Source organism: Phyllostomus discolor, chromosome 2 (genome assembly GCF_004126475.2).
Source record: "Phyllostomus discolor isolate MPI-MPIP mPhyDis1 chromosome 2, mPhyDis1.pri.v3, whole genome shotgun sequence".
In the NCBI taxonomy this organism is placed as follows: Eukaryota; Metazoa; Chordata; class Mammalia; order Chiroptera; family Phyllostomidae; genus Phyllostomus; species Phyllostomus discolor.
The window spans coordinates 197,637,397-197,654,823 of NC_040904.2; the positions used below are offsets into that span (position 1 = coordinate 197,637,397).

The 17,427-nt window shown below is 40.6% G+C and overlaps 1 protein-coding gene across 1 annotated transcript in view; it reads right to left on the minus strand.

Annotated features, from left to right (window-relative positions):
• Positions 1-2,241, minus strand: part of CDK17 (cyclin dependent kinase 17) — an 84,986-nt gene extending 82,745 nt beyond the window's left edge. The window contains exon 1 of the mRNA XM_028531664.2: positions 2,108-2,241. The gene's annotated coding sequence lies outside the window, so the exon portion shown is untranslated. The remainder of the gene's footprint in view (positions 1-2,107) is intronic.
• Between the last annotated feature and the right edge of the window lie 15,186 nt (positions 2,242-17,427).

Genomic DNA, 17,427 nt, shown 5'->3' on the forward strand with positions numbered 1-17,427 from the left:
AAAAACATCCAAAATATGTGAAATGGTGATGGGGGGCAGGGGGAACCTCACAATTCAGACATTGGTTCCTAAACTGAAGTCCTTTCACCATTTTTTATAGTGTAAACATTTCAATGGTAGCAAGCTCCAAGATATGACTGCTCTTACACAATAACAGTATCATCCCTGTATCAAACAATCTTTATTTTTACATTCTTTCCATTCATATTTCAATGTCTTTATTTTCACTATAAAAATCAATAATATATTTGCGTAACAATTTTAAACATAAATTCAAAGTCTCAGCTGTTTTCTTTGAAAGCCAGCATTTAAATTGTCAGCATTTTTGGCCTATGAGATAGTTTACCAGATTTAAAAAATAGCACTTTTTATAATCCAATATTCTCTCTCCTAAAATAAAAACAATATTCCTTAAATATAGCCAGTTTTTTCTTTTGTTCCAACTGTTGTTTATGAAACACTGTTAGAAATACAAATGTTAGAATTACAAAGACTAAAATGTCTTACTAACAACACCCCAACATTTAATAAGCCAACTATTTAGTCTTATGAAAGAATAAAACCAATGATACTAAGACTACCTAATTTTCCCCCCTCAAAATTTGGTTGAACCCCATTTCTAGCTTCAAGGAAGGATTTCCTCTACTCCAGGCAGCAAAGGGCTTAAGATTCCATTTATTTTCTTCTGCCCAATGGTTAACAAAATAAGTCTAAAAGACAGTAATTCAGATTTGTTCCTCTGACCTTCTTCCACATGCACCTCTTAAAACAAATCCTTCCAGAAAGAATCGGCAAAGTTTGAGGAAAGAACTAAGTGAAGCATTTCCTGATAGTGACAGAAGGTCTAGCTGCTAGGAATACACTTCGCTGACCCTGGAAATAGCACAAACTCAAAAAAAAAAAAAAAAACCCCAACAAACCACTGGTCACTTTTGTATCTAGGAAACTGTTAACTAAAGAGATGCTAAGCCATGACCCATGACACGTCTTTGGTGAACATACAGAACGAGCGCCACAGATTTCAGCTAAATGCGTTTGCCATTTTTGCAGAAGAAAAGCTAATTGTTAACGGCCATGTGACACTATAAGATCCCAGAAAGGAAAGGGTGGGAGGAAGAGAGAAGAGAGAGTTCAAGGCGGTTCAGGGTCAGAACCAGCTCAGGCATCCTGTCATTAGCAAACGTTCCCCAGGCTGAAGGCAAAATACCGCTTACCCGAAAAGGAGTGGGTGAAAAGTAGGGAGGGGATGGGGGGGGGGCACAGGAGAGCCAGTGTGGCGGTGAGGGGGTGAGGGGAGGGACGCAATCTAGAGCTCTCCAGCTAATTTGGAGAGCGAAAGCAGCGGGCACAAAAAACGCTGAGAAAAGCGACTGCGATGGCCACAATACTTGGCAGCACCCCCATTTCACTCTCCCCATTGGTTCTTCGGGTTTCCCACATTTCCTCCACCTCTGCTCTTGACCGACACTCAGGGGACTGACCCGCCGGCGGGAGGTGGCCCTGAGCTTTGTCTCGCCCCGCGCGAAGGCCGCTCCGCCCCCGCCCCCTCGGCGCGCCCCACCCGCGCGCGCACACCCCCGGCGTTTCCAAGGAGCTGGGAGCAGCGCCACCGCCGCCGCCGCCTGGCCCACCTCCCGAGGACCCGCGTCCCTCCTTTCCCTCCGAGATGCGCCACCCGCGCCCGCAGCTCCACCCCCGCCCGGGGGATCTTTGTGTCTCGGGGGACTATCAACCTCTTCCCCTCCTCGGCCTCGCGGGGAAGCCGGCCTCCCCCAGAGACCGAAGCGGCAGCAAGCACCGGAGGCGGCGGCGGCGGCAGCAGGCGCCTCCAGGGAAGGAGCACAACACACACCCCACTCCCGGAAACGCCTCGACCACCCGCGGTCCTCACTGGACCCCCCGAAGGCGATAGGCACACGCGAGCCCCTGCGCGGCGCCCCCCTCTCGCAACTTCCCTGCCAGGCCCCATCCTCCCGCGCCCCCGCCGGCCGCCCGCCCGCGCCCCGGCCCGAGCACCCACCTCCGCCCCCCCGCCCCCCCCCGCACTCAGCCCGGGGTCCGCGAGGGAGCTGGGAAAGCCCCGCGCCGCCGCCCGCCGCCAACTCACCAGCAAGTGCGGCGGCCGCGTCCTGGGCGAGGCGAGGCGCCGAGGGAAAGCGGCTCCGCCGACGCCCGCAGCGACCGGATGCAGGTCCGGGTCCCGGCTGCTGGCAGACCCGAGGCGTCTACGAGGCGCAGGCCCGCCCCGCCGCGGCCGCCTTCCGACTCTCGCCGCGGAGTCCGAAGCCTCGGGAGGGGCGGCGCGGGGCTCTCACGCGTTGCCAGGTCCCCAGGTCAACATGGCTCCCGGACCGCCGAGCCGCGCGGGCGGCCCACTAATCCCCCTCGGAGGAGCCGGGGCGGGAGCGAGGCGGGCGGGGAAGCGCCGAAGCCCGGCGGAGGCGGCCCGGCCGAACGCAGGCTCCTTCTCTGGGGCCGGACGGTGAGGAGCGCGAGAGACCGCGGGCGGCCGCTCTCGCTGGCTGCGTCTGTGTCGTTTTCTCACTCGACAGCAGTGGATTGACGCCTCCGCCAGTGTCCCGGAGGAGAGCGAGAGAGAGCGAGAGGAAAAAAAAAAAAAAAAGACTTTTATTGAAACGATCCAACCAGCGGCAGCGGAGAAAAGCGACCGGCCGCCGGAGCTTTCCCCACCCCCGCCTGAGCCACTCGCTGGGGGCAGCGCGACCCCTGCCGGCGGCTGCGGCGGCGGAGGGAGGCGGAGCTGGCGGGCCAGGGGCGGAGCCTGGAGGGCAGGGCGGGGTATCCCCGGGAAACCCCCACTCGGAGGAGAGGGTCTGCGTCTCCCGTGCCTACGGTAGGGAGCGGCTCGGGAGGGGAAGGAGGGATGGGAAGACCCCGGAGAGCTGAGAAACTGAAATTTAGGGGGTGTCTGCTACTGAGGAAGAAAGTATCTGGATAAGTCAACACCCACCCCTGCCAAAACAACTCCTGCTTAAAGTACCTCAGTAATTATGTAATTAAGATAACCAATGCCACAGTTCTTCACTGGTTTTCTAGAGAGTTCATGTCAAAGGACCCACACATGAGTACGGTGATTGCTGCAACTTTATTATGTGTGGGTACCAATGAAGCAGTCATTTCTGCACGCAGCATTTATTCATTTGAACTACAGATTTCTGTATATTTTATTCTTAGCAATATACTAGGTCCTCAAAGGACTGAGTTTAGCTGGGATGAGAGATGTTCAATAAACAATTGTAATAAAAATCTAAGCCGTATGAGAAGGGAAATAAAAGGTACTATGAGGACAGAGGAACTACTGCTGCGGTTGGTTAGGTTTTTTCTTGAAGATGGAGGGCTGTGGAGATGTTGGCCTAGTTTCTGTAAATGTTTTTACTTTCTTTTCCAAAGGCTAAAAGCTAGTCAGCAATGAACAGCAGCGTGAAAGTGAAGACAAACTCAAGTAATACTGGCCCACTTTTTTCCACTAATAAGGATAAAAACAAAGTAAAAACAAACATAAAAGCCTAGAGGGAGATAATGAGAAGACTGAAAAGAGAATGGAGACCGGATGTAGACAACCTAAACAAGAAAAAAAAGTTTTTAACCACATTAAAAGTCCTGGTGAAGTGAGATATAAATATTTTTCCATTTTAACACTAGGAAATAGACTTAAATTCTTAATGCAATTTCAAATCACATTATGTTCTAAAGACCTGACGATTATCTTTTTGGATTCCTAGATGAATCCTTTCTCCCCAAAAATAATGCCGGCTGACTTCTTTTTCCTATTTTGTTAGGCAAAGTTGAATGTGTCTGCTGTAATATCCAACAATTATACATTTCAATCAGACTTCTCCCGTGTCTCTAAAATTAGCAGGGTACATAAATTGGCAACATTTATGCTCTTATGCATATTTAACACTTGCTTATCATACAAGAATGCAAACGTTCACACAAGCTTTGCTTTAGAAAAAGTGTGCTCATTTTAAAAAGTACTGTTAGTGATGCTTTTTAGATTTGTCTAAGTCAAAGAACTTTATAAAATAGCAAGAAGAAACATCCTTTTCAGAGGTCTTTTAAAATTAGACAAATTAAAGCTTGCTTGTATGACAAGTATTTTTCACATGCTTTCCTTATTTAAAAATAATTGTATGCCCTCTTTTTGGTCCCTTAGTAAATACTAAAAATTATAATAAAACTGAGGCTACCAAATGGTATCAGTAATTCCCCAAACCTACCATTAGATTGGAACTACTCCAGCAGAAATCAAGAATGTTCTAATTGCCTCATCTAAAGCTGCTAAAGAGCACTTTCCTCTTGCTATATCTTTTGTTATTATAATAAAATTTCATAATTAGAACTGTGATGATTACTTTATTAATCTATTTATTATTTCTATCAAAAAGTATTTCCTGCCCTGGTTGTTGTGGCTCAGAGGACTGAGTGCCAGCCTGAGAACCAGGGGGTCGCCAGTTTGATTCTCAGGCCACATGCCTGGGTTGCAGGCCAGCCCCCAGTGGCAGGCACATAAGGGGCTGCCACACATTGATGTTTCTCTCCCTCTCTTCCCTCTCTCTAAAAATGGGTAAGTAAAATCTTAAAAAAAAAAAGAATTATTTACTGACTGTACATGGTGTGCCAAGCATTGTTCTAGACACTGTAGTTATACAAGTGAATAAGACAGATAAGGCATTGCCCTCATGGAACTATTTTCTAGTGGTAGAAACAGGCAATAAAATGTAAATCACTTACAGAATTAATAAGATAACTTAAAATCATAAGATATATAATGAAGAAAATGGAACAGTAGTGAAAAAAGAAATGAAGGAGAGAAAACAGGTATTTTAGGTGGTGAGGTCAGGAGAGGCCTGATGATCAGCAGAAGCTAGAAGTCATGGATTCTTCTTTGTATCACTCAGTAAACTATTCCATCAGAAAAGATTGCATGAAAAAAGAAATGTGGTATATACATACAGTGGAATATTATTCAGCCATGAAAAAAGAGAAGCAGTACCAGAACGTGGATAAACCTTGAGGACATTATGCTAAGTGAAACAAGCTAATCACAGAAGAATGAATACTGCATGTTTCCACTTATATGAAGTATCTCGAACAGCTAAAGAAGTGGAGAGGGGAAGAGTGATCATCAGGGGCTATCCGGTGGGAGAAATGGGGAGTTGCTGTTCAACAGGTATAAGATTTCAGTTAGGCAAGACGAATAAGGTCTAGAGATCTGCTGTACAACACTGCACCTATAGTTAACAATACTGTACTACTGGACACATAAAATTTGTTAAGAGGGTAGATCTCATGTTATCTGTTCTTATCACAATAATAAAGAAAAGGTAAAAGTCACAATCAAGATAATGGGTGAGTGCATTTTTAGTTACTTTTCTAAATTGATTTAAAATTTGTACATCATGTTTTTGGCGCATTAGTTGGCCTTTTTCCTAGGTTGTAATACAGATTTTTAAAAAGATTTTATGTATTTATTTTTTAGAGAGGGGAAGTGAGGGAGAAAGGGAGGGAGAGAAACATCAATGTGTGGTTGCCTGTCATGTACCCCCTACTGGGGACCTGGGCCTCAACCCGGGCATGTGCCCTAGACTGGGATTCGAACTGGCAACCCTTTGATTCTCAGGCCGGCACTCAACCACTGAACCTCACCAGCCACAGTGTAATATAGATTTTTTTCACATTGTAAAATAAAGCTAAATTATAAAATTACTTACAGCATTTCCCAAACTTTGCTTAACAATTCCCTAGCAATTGGTGTGGAGGAAGGTTTGGAAAGAATTCCAAGATCAAATCCACATGGGAAGTGCCTGATACTTTAGCTTCCTTTTGAAAATTCTCAGTGCACATTTACATAATAAAAGCTGAAATGTTATGAGATTAAATTCTTTATAATATAAAAATATTTTATAAGAATATAATATTAAAAAGTTTTAATAAATATTTTTTCCAGTAAAACCAGTCATCCCCAAAATGTTTTGACCATAGAACAGTTTTATCACAGGACATGCATGAAAATATTGAGGGACACACGCATGCTAAGAGCACAGTTTGGGGAACTGCTCTCTTGGAGCAGTAGGCCTTTACTCTTTAGCCTCAGGAAGGAGGACCTTAAAGGGGAGAATTTGAAGGTCATTGAACTTTGGACAGAGAGAGGAAGAGGGCATGAAGCCAGAGAGTCTTTGCAGTGATTCACACTTTAAGAGTGACATAGCTTAGAAAACAAATGTGAAACATATCTGGACAAGTTACAGAAAGGAGAAACTTAGGCTGGTTTCAGTTCTCTCTCTCAAACCAAGGTCCCTGAACCAGCAGCAGCAATATTATCTGGGAATTTCTTAGAAATTAAAATTCTCAGGCCCTACCCTAGATGAACTGAATCAGAAACTCTGGGATGGAGCCCAGCAAACTGTTTTAACAAGCCCTCTAGGATCCTGTTGGACAATAAAATTTAAGAAGCACTTCTCACCCTGGCTGGTGTGGCTCAGTGGATTGAGCGCCAGGCTGAGAACCAAAGGATTGCCAGTTTGATTCCTAGTCAGGACACATGCCTGGGTTGCTGGCCAAGTCTCCAGTTGGGGGTGCATTAGGGGCAACCACACATTGATGTTTTTTTCCCTCCCTTACTCTCTCTCTAAAAATAAAACACATTTTTTTAAAAATTTAAAAAAGAGGCACTTCTCTACAGAACATCAATACATAGCTCTACTGAATTACAAAACATTTTCAATGTGTTTGAATTTCTGAATCATTTGCAACTATTAATAATTGTAAAAGATTCCCAAAGAAATTAGTTAACTTCCAAATCAGGAAAACACTCTTTGGCTGGCTCTACACCCTATTTTGCTAGGCTAAAGCATGTAATAAATCTTTTTTTTTTTCTTTTTTTGCAACAAGAGTGAAGAAAATCAAGCTAAGGGCAGCAATCACCTATCTTTGCCCTAATATCACTTGAACAAAATAATTTTACATCTGGTAAAAATAGCACAGCAGGCATACCTTGGAGCTAGTACAGGTTTGGTTCCAGACCACCACAATAAAGCAAGTATAGCAATAAAGCAAGCCATAATCTTTTTGCTGGTAGAGGGTCTTCCATTTGTAAAAAAACATAACACCTGTGGAGTGCAATGCAGCGAAGCGCAATAAAAGGAGGTGTGCCTGTATGGGTAAGAAAAAGGGTATTGTCAAAGGATTTTTTTTAACCTTTTCAAGTAATAGAACAGCTAGCCTGACCCTAACATTTACTTTTTGTAATAAATATTTTGTACCATCTCAACATTTGCAAAACAGCTTTATACCACTGCATGACACCATAGTGGCCCATCATTTTAAAGGTTAACTGTAGAGATTTTACACAGCTACTCAAAATCAATGTTTCCAAAGACATACAAGTTACAAATTTGGGGAGGGAAGTTTCTTTTTTGTGTACATCTAAAATTTCAACTTTGCATTACTGGATTCAACTGTTAAGTCTTGATAACATCTGAGACATTTGGTGCAGTCCAGGGAGCCCTCTACGAAGCTTTCAAGAAGGTGATGTCATGTGTCTGTACAAGGAAACTGAATCCAGGAACGCAGCTCAGTTTTGGCAGTTAAGGAACACATAATTTTCAAACATTTCATTTAAAAATAAAGTTGTTCTCTAGTTGCTAACAAAGTACTTAAGGAGTGTTAGTCTCCTGGCTTCCAGGAAGTTTCCACAGAAGGCTCTATTAAGAGACTAAGAAATGATTAAGTTCCTTCCTCCTTCCTTCCCTCCCTCCCTCCCTTCCTTCCTTCCTTTCTTCCTTCCTTCCTCCCTTTCTTTCTCTGTCCCTCTCCTCTCCTATCCCCTCTCCTCTCCTTTCCTCTCCCCTCCCCCTCCCTTCTCCTCTCTTCTCTTCTCTTCTCTTCTCTTCTCTTCTCTTCTCTTCTCTTTTCTTCTTCTCTTCTTCTTTCTAAACCTTGTGATAGTAACTGCTCTTAACTAGAATGATATTCTGTCTATGGGAAAAAAAAAGCAGAGGTGGGCTCTTAATCAAATAAAATACATTTAAAGCTTATTTGAGCTTCACAAAAACGTGAAGCACAACATGAAGCCACCTTTAAGATTTCACAGATTCCTCCCTTTTCAAAAAATGGTGTTGAAAAGTGGGAGCCAGAGCAGTAAATGTTATTTCCCTCTTGAGTGTCTTAAGGAGGATATGGCAGTTAGCCATTTTCCCAGGGACTCATCGAAATGACCATGGGAATCCTTTCATCCTTTTGAAGAATGAGAGAAGGGAGAGAGTGGTAGTGGCCTTCTGGTTTTGTCATCTTTGAAATCTGGCCCAGTGATTTGTAAATGTAAGCCCTGGAAATGTCATTTTATTCCAACAGTAAGGAAGCCACAAAGGTTAATAGTATTAAATGCCAACTAATAAAAAAGAAAGTGTAGAAATACACAAAGCTAAGCAGGTCAGGGTTCTAGCCCAGCAGCCGTACTGCATAGGAACTGAGCTTTGCAGTCAGTTGGGTTGGGTGGGAGTTACAGCTTTGTCACTGTAAAATTTTGGTAGGTTACCTGAGGAAGAGTTTCCACCCGACATGTAAAATTAGGATAATAACACATCTGCCAGGTTTTGTAAGGATTAAATGAGATAAGGAATGTAGAGCACCTGTATCACAACTTTTTCTTTTGAAGGGGCTTTGTTGATTACCTAAGTTCTAAGAGCAGGGGCAGTGCAGGCTTCAAGAATATCTTACCCAACAGCCCACAAGATGCCATCAGGACCTGGTTTCTCTCCTTTTTTGGTTCTGTCTTTGGCAGCGTTGGCTGGGCCATCCACTAGGTCAAAAGATGGCTACAGTATTTGTAGCTCTCTACTTTCTGGCTCATGTCTTACAGAAAAGAGGAAGGAACATCTTCAGTAGCACAAGCATTAGCTCTGATGAGCCCAGCCTTAACCAATGAACTGTCACTGTTGCCAACGCAATTGAGTGATTGTCCACATGTGCTCTACCCTTAGAGCCTGGGTGGAGTTTGCTTCACCTAGATCACGTGTCCAGTATACCTGGGCAGATGCCAAGTGTAAAATCAGAAATTTCAAATCAGGGAAAGTAATTCTGATAAGGAGGGCAAAGTGAATCAAGAAAGAAGGGGAGCAAATTAATAAATGGATAAGCAAATTGTGATATATTCATACCCAGTAGGGGTTTTGTTCATCAATAAAAAGGAATAAATTACAGATATACACAACAACATAGATGAGTCGCAAAGTAATTATACTGAGCGAAAGAAGCCAGATCAAGAAAGAGTACATACAGTGTAATGTCCATTTTTTTTTGTAAAATTGTAGGAAATGCAAACTAATCTAGAGTGACAAAAAGCAGATTAGTGGTTGCTTGGGTCTGGAGAGCAGAAGGATTAAAAAAAGTATGAGGACACTTGTAGAAATGATAAATGTAGTTTTTTCTTTATTGTGGTGATGGTTCTGTGAGCGTATACATCTGTAGAAACTTATCAACTTGGATACTTTAAATATGCTCAATTTATTATATATTAATCATACCTAAATAATTGCATGTGTGTGTATGTGAGAAAGAGAGAAAGAGAGAGATCCAAAAAACTGTCCTGTTTAATGGCATTTGAAACTGTTATTTGACCTGTCTGTACAAGTCTGAATTTTCCAATGGTGTTATAAATGTCAGCTTTCTGTAAGTATAACAACACAGAAGTCACACCACTCAACCCAAAGGTAGTTTCTAGCCACAGGGCCAAGAGGTTAGTAAAACTACAAATAAGATTATTTTTCTCGACAGATGTCTCTCCACGGTGAAAAAGAGTATAGCACTGGGCAATACTGAGTGGGCTGTGCCTGAAATCTGCCTGACCCTGTGTAAAATATTGACTGGGAAAATCTAGAACATCCTTTTTTTTGTTTTGTGTGTGTTTAAGATTTTATTTATTTATTTTTAGAGAGGGAAGGGAGGGAGAGAGAGAGAGAAACATCAATGTGTGGTTGCTGGGGGCGATGGCCTGCAACCCAGGCATGTGCCCTGACCGGGAACTGAACCTGCGATGCTTTGGTTCGCAGCCCGCCCTCAATCCGCTGAGCTACGCCAGCCAGGGTAGAACATCCTTTTTAAGCAGATCATAATACTCAAAAAATGTCAGCCCCCTTCTTGCTCACTCACCCTCCTCAATGTGAAAATAATCCAAAACGTTGGGGAAATTGTTCATTTCATGTATTTACGGAATATAAATATTTCCTGTTTTTATACTCCTGATATGTAGATGAGCTGTGTAATTAGAGGTGCTTTCCCTTTAGGCAGGGAGAAGCTGCTATTGGGCCCAACATCCCGTTTCTCTGGGTACTCTGGAACTCAGTGCCATTAGGTAGATCACACTTAGAACTACTTTCCAGAGCTCATAACAATGACCTGTCCTCAAATTCTAGTTTGATTGGAAGGCATCAAAAGTGCTAAATATTTCAGTATACTCTTATACACCTAGAAATACAAGGACATTTTACAAAGGCTACTTTGTTGTTTAAACGGTAATTTTCCTCCAGTAATAAACATTTTAGTAACATAACCTGTAAAAAAGCTATTTCACCTGTTTGGATAATGCAAATCATTTAAAATAGATCATTAGTTAAGGTTGTAGGTACCTCTCTGTGTGCATTCATGCTTTATTCCTTCCTTCCTTCTATTTGCTATTAGGTGCAATGGAATAAAATATTCCAACCCTCATTCATTTTGCATAAATGTTCACAAAAAATTTAGCTTGATGCAATAGAAAAAATATAGAATTTGAAATGAAATACACCCAGATTTGAATCTTAGTTCCACTATTTGTTGTAAGACAATGAGAAAGATTCATGTTCCCGAGCTTTAGTTTCTTCATGTGTAAATGGGCACATCTCATGGGGCCTTTCATAGAATTCAAGGAGACACCAAATATAAAGGTGCCTAACGATATTTGGCACTTAACAGGCAATGAATGAATGTTAGTGTTCTTCCTTCAACTCCAGCACACCATGACTATAAAAGTCGTGGAAAAATATTTTGATGATAATGCATCTAGGAAGGCAGAGATCTAAGTTTATAATGCTCAAGAGAAATAATTTCTCTTCATGGAGAGTAACTACAACAGTTAGAAGGGAGAAAAATAAACTTTGCTGGATGATTAGCAACCCCATTGAGAGAAAAATTAGCCTTGGCTGGTGTAGCTCAGTGGTCTGAGCACTGGCCTACAAACCAAAGGGTTGCTGGTTCGATTCCCAGTCAGGGCACATGCCTGGGTTGCGGGCCTGCAACCACACATTGATGTTTCTCTCCCTCTCTCTCTCCCTTCCCCTCTGTCTAAAAATAAATAAAATTTTTAAAAAAGCAAAAAATTAGATATTTATAGCATGTTATTTCATCATAAATATTCCTTAACATTCAGAATGTGAACGGTCAGTAGTCACTATCATGAATAAAACAGACATACTTCATGACCTGTAAGGGGTTTCCTGTAAGGGGGACAGAACACATTAGTACAGATCCTTATTTATCTACTTTCTATACGTTGTATTTACAAGTACAACTATAAACCTCAATTTATTTTATCAGAGATACTCAAGCAGTTTTAGAGTTGGGAGTTAGAAGTCTTCCAACTCTTTTATTTACTTTTCAACTATTATTTCATTCAAGTATTCCTTCAACCCATGTGTGTTTGGTGTTTACAATGTACCAGGCACTGTAAGGAATAGAAAGATAACAGGCAATGTCTTTGTCCTCCAATAGCTTAGTGTCTATCAGAGGAGGAGATGGCCTTGCCGTTACGCAGAAAGAACTAAAGGCATAAAATAAAAGTTCAAATATGCTGCCCAGGGGGAGAGGAGGACTTCTAGCTGGGAGAAGTGGAGAGAATAGGAAATCAAGGCAGGTTACATTGCTCACACAAGACAAGTCAACAAGTACTTATTGGTGACTAACTAGCAGCCCAGCAGTGAGTGCTACAGAGAACGCACGAGACCTGAAGTGGTAATCCCTGGCCACGTGGAAGGCATTTGGTAGAATTTGCAAGGTAAGCAGGCCATCTCTACTCCTCTAACTTTTGGTACATTTATTTCAGATGTCAATTGTGTATTAGTAATAATACTATAACTTTGAGATGTTTATTTCATATACCAATTGTTTATTAATAGTGATTCAGTTATTCATAGTAATCTGGTCTTTAAAAACACAAATCTGTTATGTATAGAGATGGAAGGCAGGTGTCTCTTTATGTGAGTGGTTTGATAAACAGATACTAATAATAAAGAAAAAGAAGTCAGGACATTTTGAAACAGCCTCTAGTCCTTTGCCAAATTGTGAATGGGCCATCCCATTCTTCACGAATCTTGGCTGCCTGGCAATATTTTGAAAACTAAAATTTTAAATTAGTTATTTGGTTACTGCCTAAGCCCTTGTTTTTAAAGAATTCATAACATAGTTATAGCTGTAGAATCACATGAAATTTGGGTCTAGTGTCTGGCAAGATTGAGATGAGTGCTAAACTTTTATAAGAAAGGTTAAACATTTCATGTCACAATGGATATGCTATAAATCCTTAACAAATTATTTTTAAATTAGCTTCAGAAATAAATTTAGTTTTTGTTTCTATTATAAGCCTATTACATGTGAAGTGATCTATTTCTTTCCCTAGCATTAACTTTCTAACTTTCCCACCTAAAACAATCTCACTCCTCAAGTTTGGCATCTAAGTGTTTGATTTCTTCACCTAAGAAACACTGTCGGTCCTTCTGTATCTGATTCATGCTTTCTACTGTCTTACAAATTGATCTCAGCATTTTTTTGCAAGTCATGTACTTCCAACTCAGATTTAGGCTCATCTCTATGGCTTATTCAGGCGATACCCAAGCCTGCAAAACAATACAGGCTCAAATGATGTCATAACTGAGCCTGAGGGGGTGTGATCTTTTTTATTCAATTTTAGTGTATGCGCTGCTCTAGTGAGCACAAAGTAAAGAATGAATTGGAATGAGGAGTTTGAAAAGACTTTAAAAAGATGACAGAGGGAAGATGGAAGAAAAAGTTATGAGGGTTTTTAAGAACTTTCTCCTTTGCTTACAGAACATAAAATTATGAATTAGATGTTCTTCTTATAATTCTCTTTTTTGATAAATACACTTTAAAAGTTATACTACAAAAGGTTTAGAAAGGAAATTAAGGAAATTACCTGGCCCTTCAACCCCAAGACTGTACCTTTTATCATTATGAGTGTATTTCTTTCTAGCCTTTATTTAATATTCACATATGTTTTAGTAGTGTAGAGGTAATTTTGCATTATGTTCTTCATTCATGGTTATCATAAATACTTAACCCTGTTGTGTTTATGATTACCCTATTTACTGGCTACACACCACTGTGTAACCTGTGTTTCATGAGCCCTCTGCACCTAACTGCAAAGTCTCCCCTAAAGTATGCCTGGGAGCTGCTGCAGGGAGGGGCTTTCTCACTCGTGTTCCTGATAAGTCAGCTGCCATATGTATTATTTAATTATTCTTCTCCATTGCCAGAGACCACCGTGTTTTCAGGCAAACTGAGTCTGCAAAACTGATGCTGCCTCTGCCATCATTTCCCTGGGTACTGTTGACTTCCTAGGTAGGACTTCCGTTTTAGTTTATCCTCTCAAGTCACCTGTCTTGATTTCCTCCACTGCGGCTCCATCCTAGAGGGTCCCTGCTTGCTAGGAAGGGAAGTTAGACTGGGAGCCAATAAAGGCTTTTGGGGCTCTGCAGTCCGCACATATTTTTCTTGAACTACCTTTAAACAATTGATACACTAATTTTTAGTAATATGAGAAGTTCTGTCTAAATATTGGGCTTGATATGAATTTTTAAGACATCTTTATTTCAGGTAACGTATCAATATTATCAATAAGTGGCAAACCTACTTTTGCCCCACTTTATACAGATTGGGATAATATTTTCTATTGGGTTGACCCAAAAGTACATTTAGTTTTTTCTGTAAAATAAAAGACGCATTTTTCATTTTCACCAATAATTATTAATTTGGATGTTTTGAGTATGTCAGTTATCTCCTGCGTGTTAGAACATTGATTGTTCTCAATTAATGTCTCAGTTTGATCATCATCAACTTCACCTAGTCTACCCAACTGTGGAGCGTCATTGTCCAGTGAGAAATCTCTAGCACGAAGCTTCACAAACCACTTTTCACACATTTGATCAGTCACAGCATCTTCTCCACACGCTGCACAGATCTTTTTTTGCATTTCAGTTGAGTTTTTGCCTTTCTTGAGATAATAAATCACAATATGCTAAAAATTCTGCTTATTTTCTTCCATCTTCAATATTAAAATGGCTACACAAAAAATCACTAATTTTGATAACTTTTGAAAAAATACACACTGAAAAGACAGCTGTCACAATAAAATCTAACAAATTGTTTTGAGGGAGTTAAAGACCACTAAGTGCTACCATAGCCATCTTATGGAAAACACCAAATAAACTTTTTGGCCAACCCAATAGCTTGCAGAGTGATTGTAAGGTCTAGAGGCATGCTTGTACAGCTCCCAGTACCAAATCAATATTGATAGCTGATATTATTATTATTTGTTGTTCATATACTGCAAAAAAGTTAATTCAAATGGCCTACCCCATCTTCAAAGTGGCAGACTGAAATTATAGACTAAGAATCAAATTTTAAACTCTATTTTGTAGTTTTGATTAGCAATTTAAGAAAAATTCTTGAACTGAAAATAATTCGTGTTATTAAAAAGGTAGTTGTTGAATTAAGTGTAAAATATATGACTTTCATGTACTTGAAAATAAGATGGCTTTAAATTAGGTTTTTCATTTTTTTCTTTTTAAAGCAAAGGATCCATATCAGCATTCAGCCACAGTATACTACATGCCTCACTAAACGCTAGTATAAACTATTTTCTAGAGATTGAATGTTTGTGACCCCCTAGAGTTCATATGTTAAATCCCACCCTCCAATATGATAGTACTAGGAGGAGGGACCATTGTTAAGTGACTAGGTCCTGAGGAGAGGGAGTCCTCATAAGTGGGATTAATGACCTTATAAAAGAGACCCCAGAGAGCTTCCTCATTCTTTCTCCCTTTGTGAGGGCACAGTCAAGGGACGGCTGTCTGTGAACCAGGAAGCAGGCTCTCACCAGACAATGAATGTGCCAGTGCCTTGATCTTGAACTTCCCGACCATCAGAGCTGTGAGAACTGAATTTATGTGGTTTAAAAGCCACGCACTCTATGGCATTTTGTGAGAGCAGCCTGGACGGACAAAGGCAGTGTTATATACAGTGTTATATACATTGTCAGACAATGGCAAAATAACACAGCAAGAAAAGCCATGGTTTGAGTTTAGAGAATGGAGACACACCCAACTGAAGGCTGGTGTTGGTTATTTAAGATGCTTAAGTCTACTTGTGAATTTGAAACCGGGACATCTGTCATTAAAGAAGAAAAACAGGCAGGAACAAGACGGGGTAGGTGGCAGATAGGTTTTCCGGGCAGCTGGCAATCGGAGCAGGTCTGGACAGGTATGAAGTCAAGGTTGGGAAAATCTGATAGTAACACATTTGAAACAAAGGCTTTAATTTTCACATTTTAAAGAAGTATAGTTGATATACATATCATATTTAATTATATTAGTTTCAGGTATACAATAGTCACCAGGGTTTTTTGTTGTTTTTGTTGTTGTTTGATTGGTTTGGTTTTGTTTTATTTTGGTTCTGAAGAACTTTCTTATGTAACTGTGGGGTGTCCCACTGAGGATATGTGATGGCAACACAGTGTGGTGGCCTTGGACACACGAGCGCTGGGCTGAATCCAGTTCTAACACCTACTGGCTGCGTGACTTTGGGCAATTACTTCATGTTCCAGAGTCTCCACTAATGCACTGTAAAATAAAGTGGCTGTATTAGATTCATGATTCTCAACTGCTTCTTTTTGTTTGTTTGTTTGTTTTGGTGAGGGGTAGTCAATCACTTTTTTTTATCTGACTGAAAGAAAAGGGTCATTTTCTTTAAAAAATACACATAAATATTCCCTCAATTTTTGGTACACACTTTGTTTTATTGCATGAGAAATTGATTTCCTTCACATAAAAAAATCTTACAAAAATTTTCCTTTTTTTATTCCTGTTTATTCACATAAATGGAGTACTTTGAAATAAATCCAAAGCATACAAATAAGGAAGAATGAAATTAAAATCCTTCCCGAAAGCAAATTTTAATGAGAAGGCTGCCATTGTTTGATCTGCAGAGAAGAAATTATGGAATAATCTTTACATCACAATGTCATTTATGCTTTTCTATCAATATTGACTTTAATTTTGAGAGCCACAAGTGAAAGAAGCTCCAATTAACAAAATAGCTTGTAGCAAATGCATAGGCTTATGCCAAGACATACAGGGATTTCTCTGGGACTCTTCAAGCTGACACACTTGCATCATTTCCTCTGTTCTCAGGTCAAAGAATTTGGTCATTTCTGCAAAGTCTGCATCATCAATGCTGTATATGTCCGCAAGAAAATGGTTAAAATCCGCATTTCAATTTTAAAGTCAAATGAGTATAACTAACCTTTGGAGAAGTTCTGCAGTGTTTCCAGGTGTCTGCAAATTTTCTGCCTTGTGAGAAACTGACAAATTTCATTGCTCTTAAGTAGAGTCAGGAGTATCTTCTCCAGCACGGGAAGGGATGTGCATATTTGTCTGTTTCCAATCTCTTTTTCCCACAGTGGCAAGCAACTTGGCCAAGAGGTCTGGTGGGGTGTGTGTGTGTGTGTGTGTGTGTGTGTGTGTGTGTTTTGGTTAGCTTCCAAAATGGCGTCCTCAGGATCTTAGGCTGAAAAAAAAGCCTTAACTTATTCATGATCAAATAAATCAAAATGCAAATGACTTTTTGCTTATGGAATTATTTTAGGAGTGCAATCCAATGAATAACTTTGTATTCTCCTACCATTTCTTGACAAAAATGTCTTTAAACCCAAATGAGTCAAAGCCCTGAGTCTGGAGAAATTGATGACTTCTGCAGCAATAGGCAAAATTTCTGGACTATTGACAAGGGCTTTGCTGCCTATGCAAGGTGATATAGAAAGCTGTGAGTCATGGTTGTCTTTCCTCATCAAAGCAGAAAAACCAGATGTGTTGCTAAACACTTCATGTGCATAATAGTCCCAAAATTTTATTGACGATAGAAATTTTTACTTGAAGAAGTAACTCTTTATCATTTCAGAAAATTCAGAGCCTTTGAGGTTTCCAAAAGAGGCTCATAAAATAAAATTCTTTAAAAATTTTTCAACACATACTTGACAGATAAACATCAGAGAATGTCATTTTTTTTCCTGAAGAGGATAGCATAATTGCAAATTCTTCCATGTTCTGATTCAAAAATAACAGATGAAATATCAAGAAA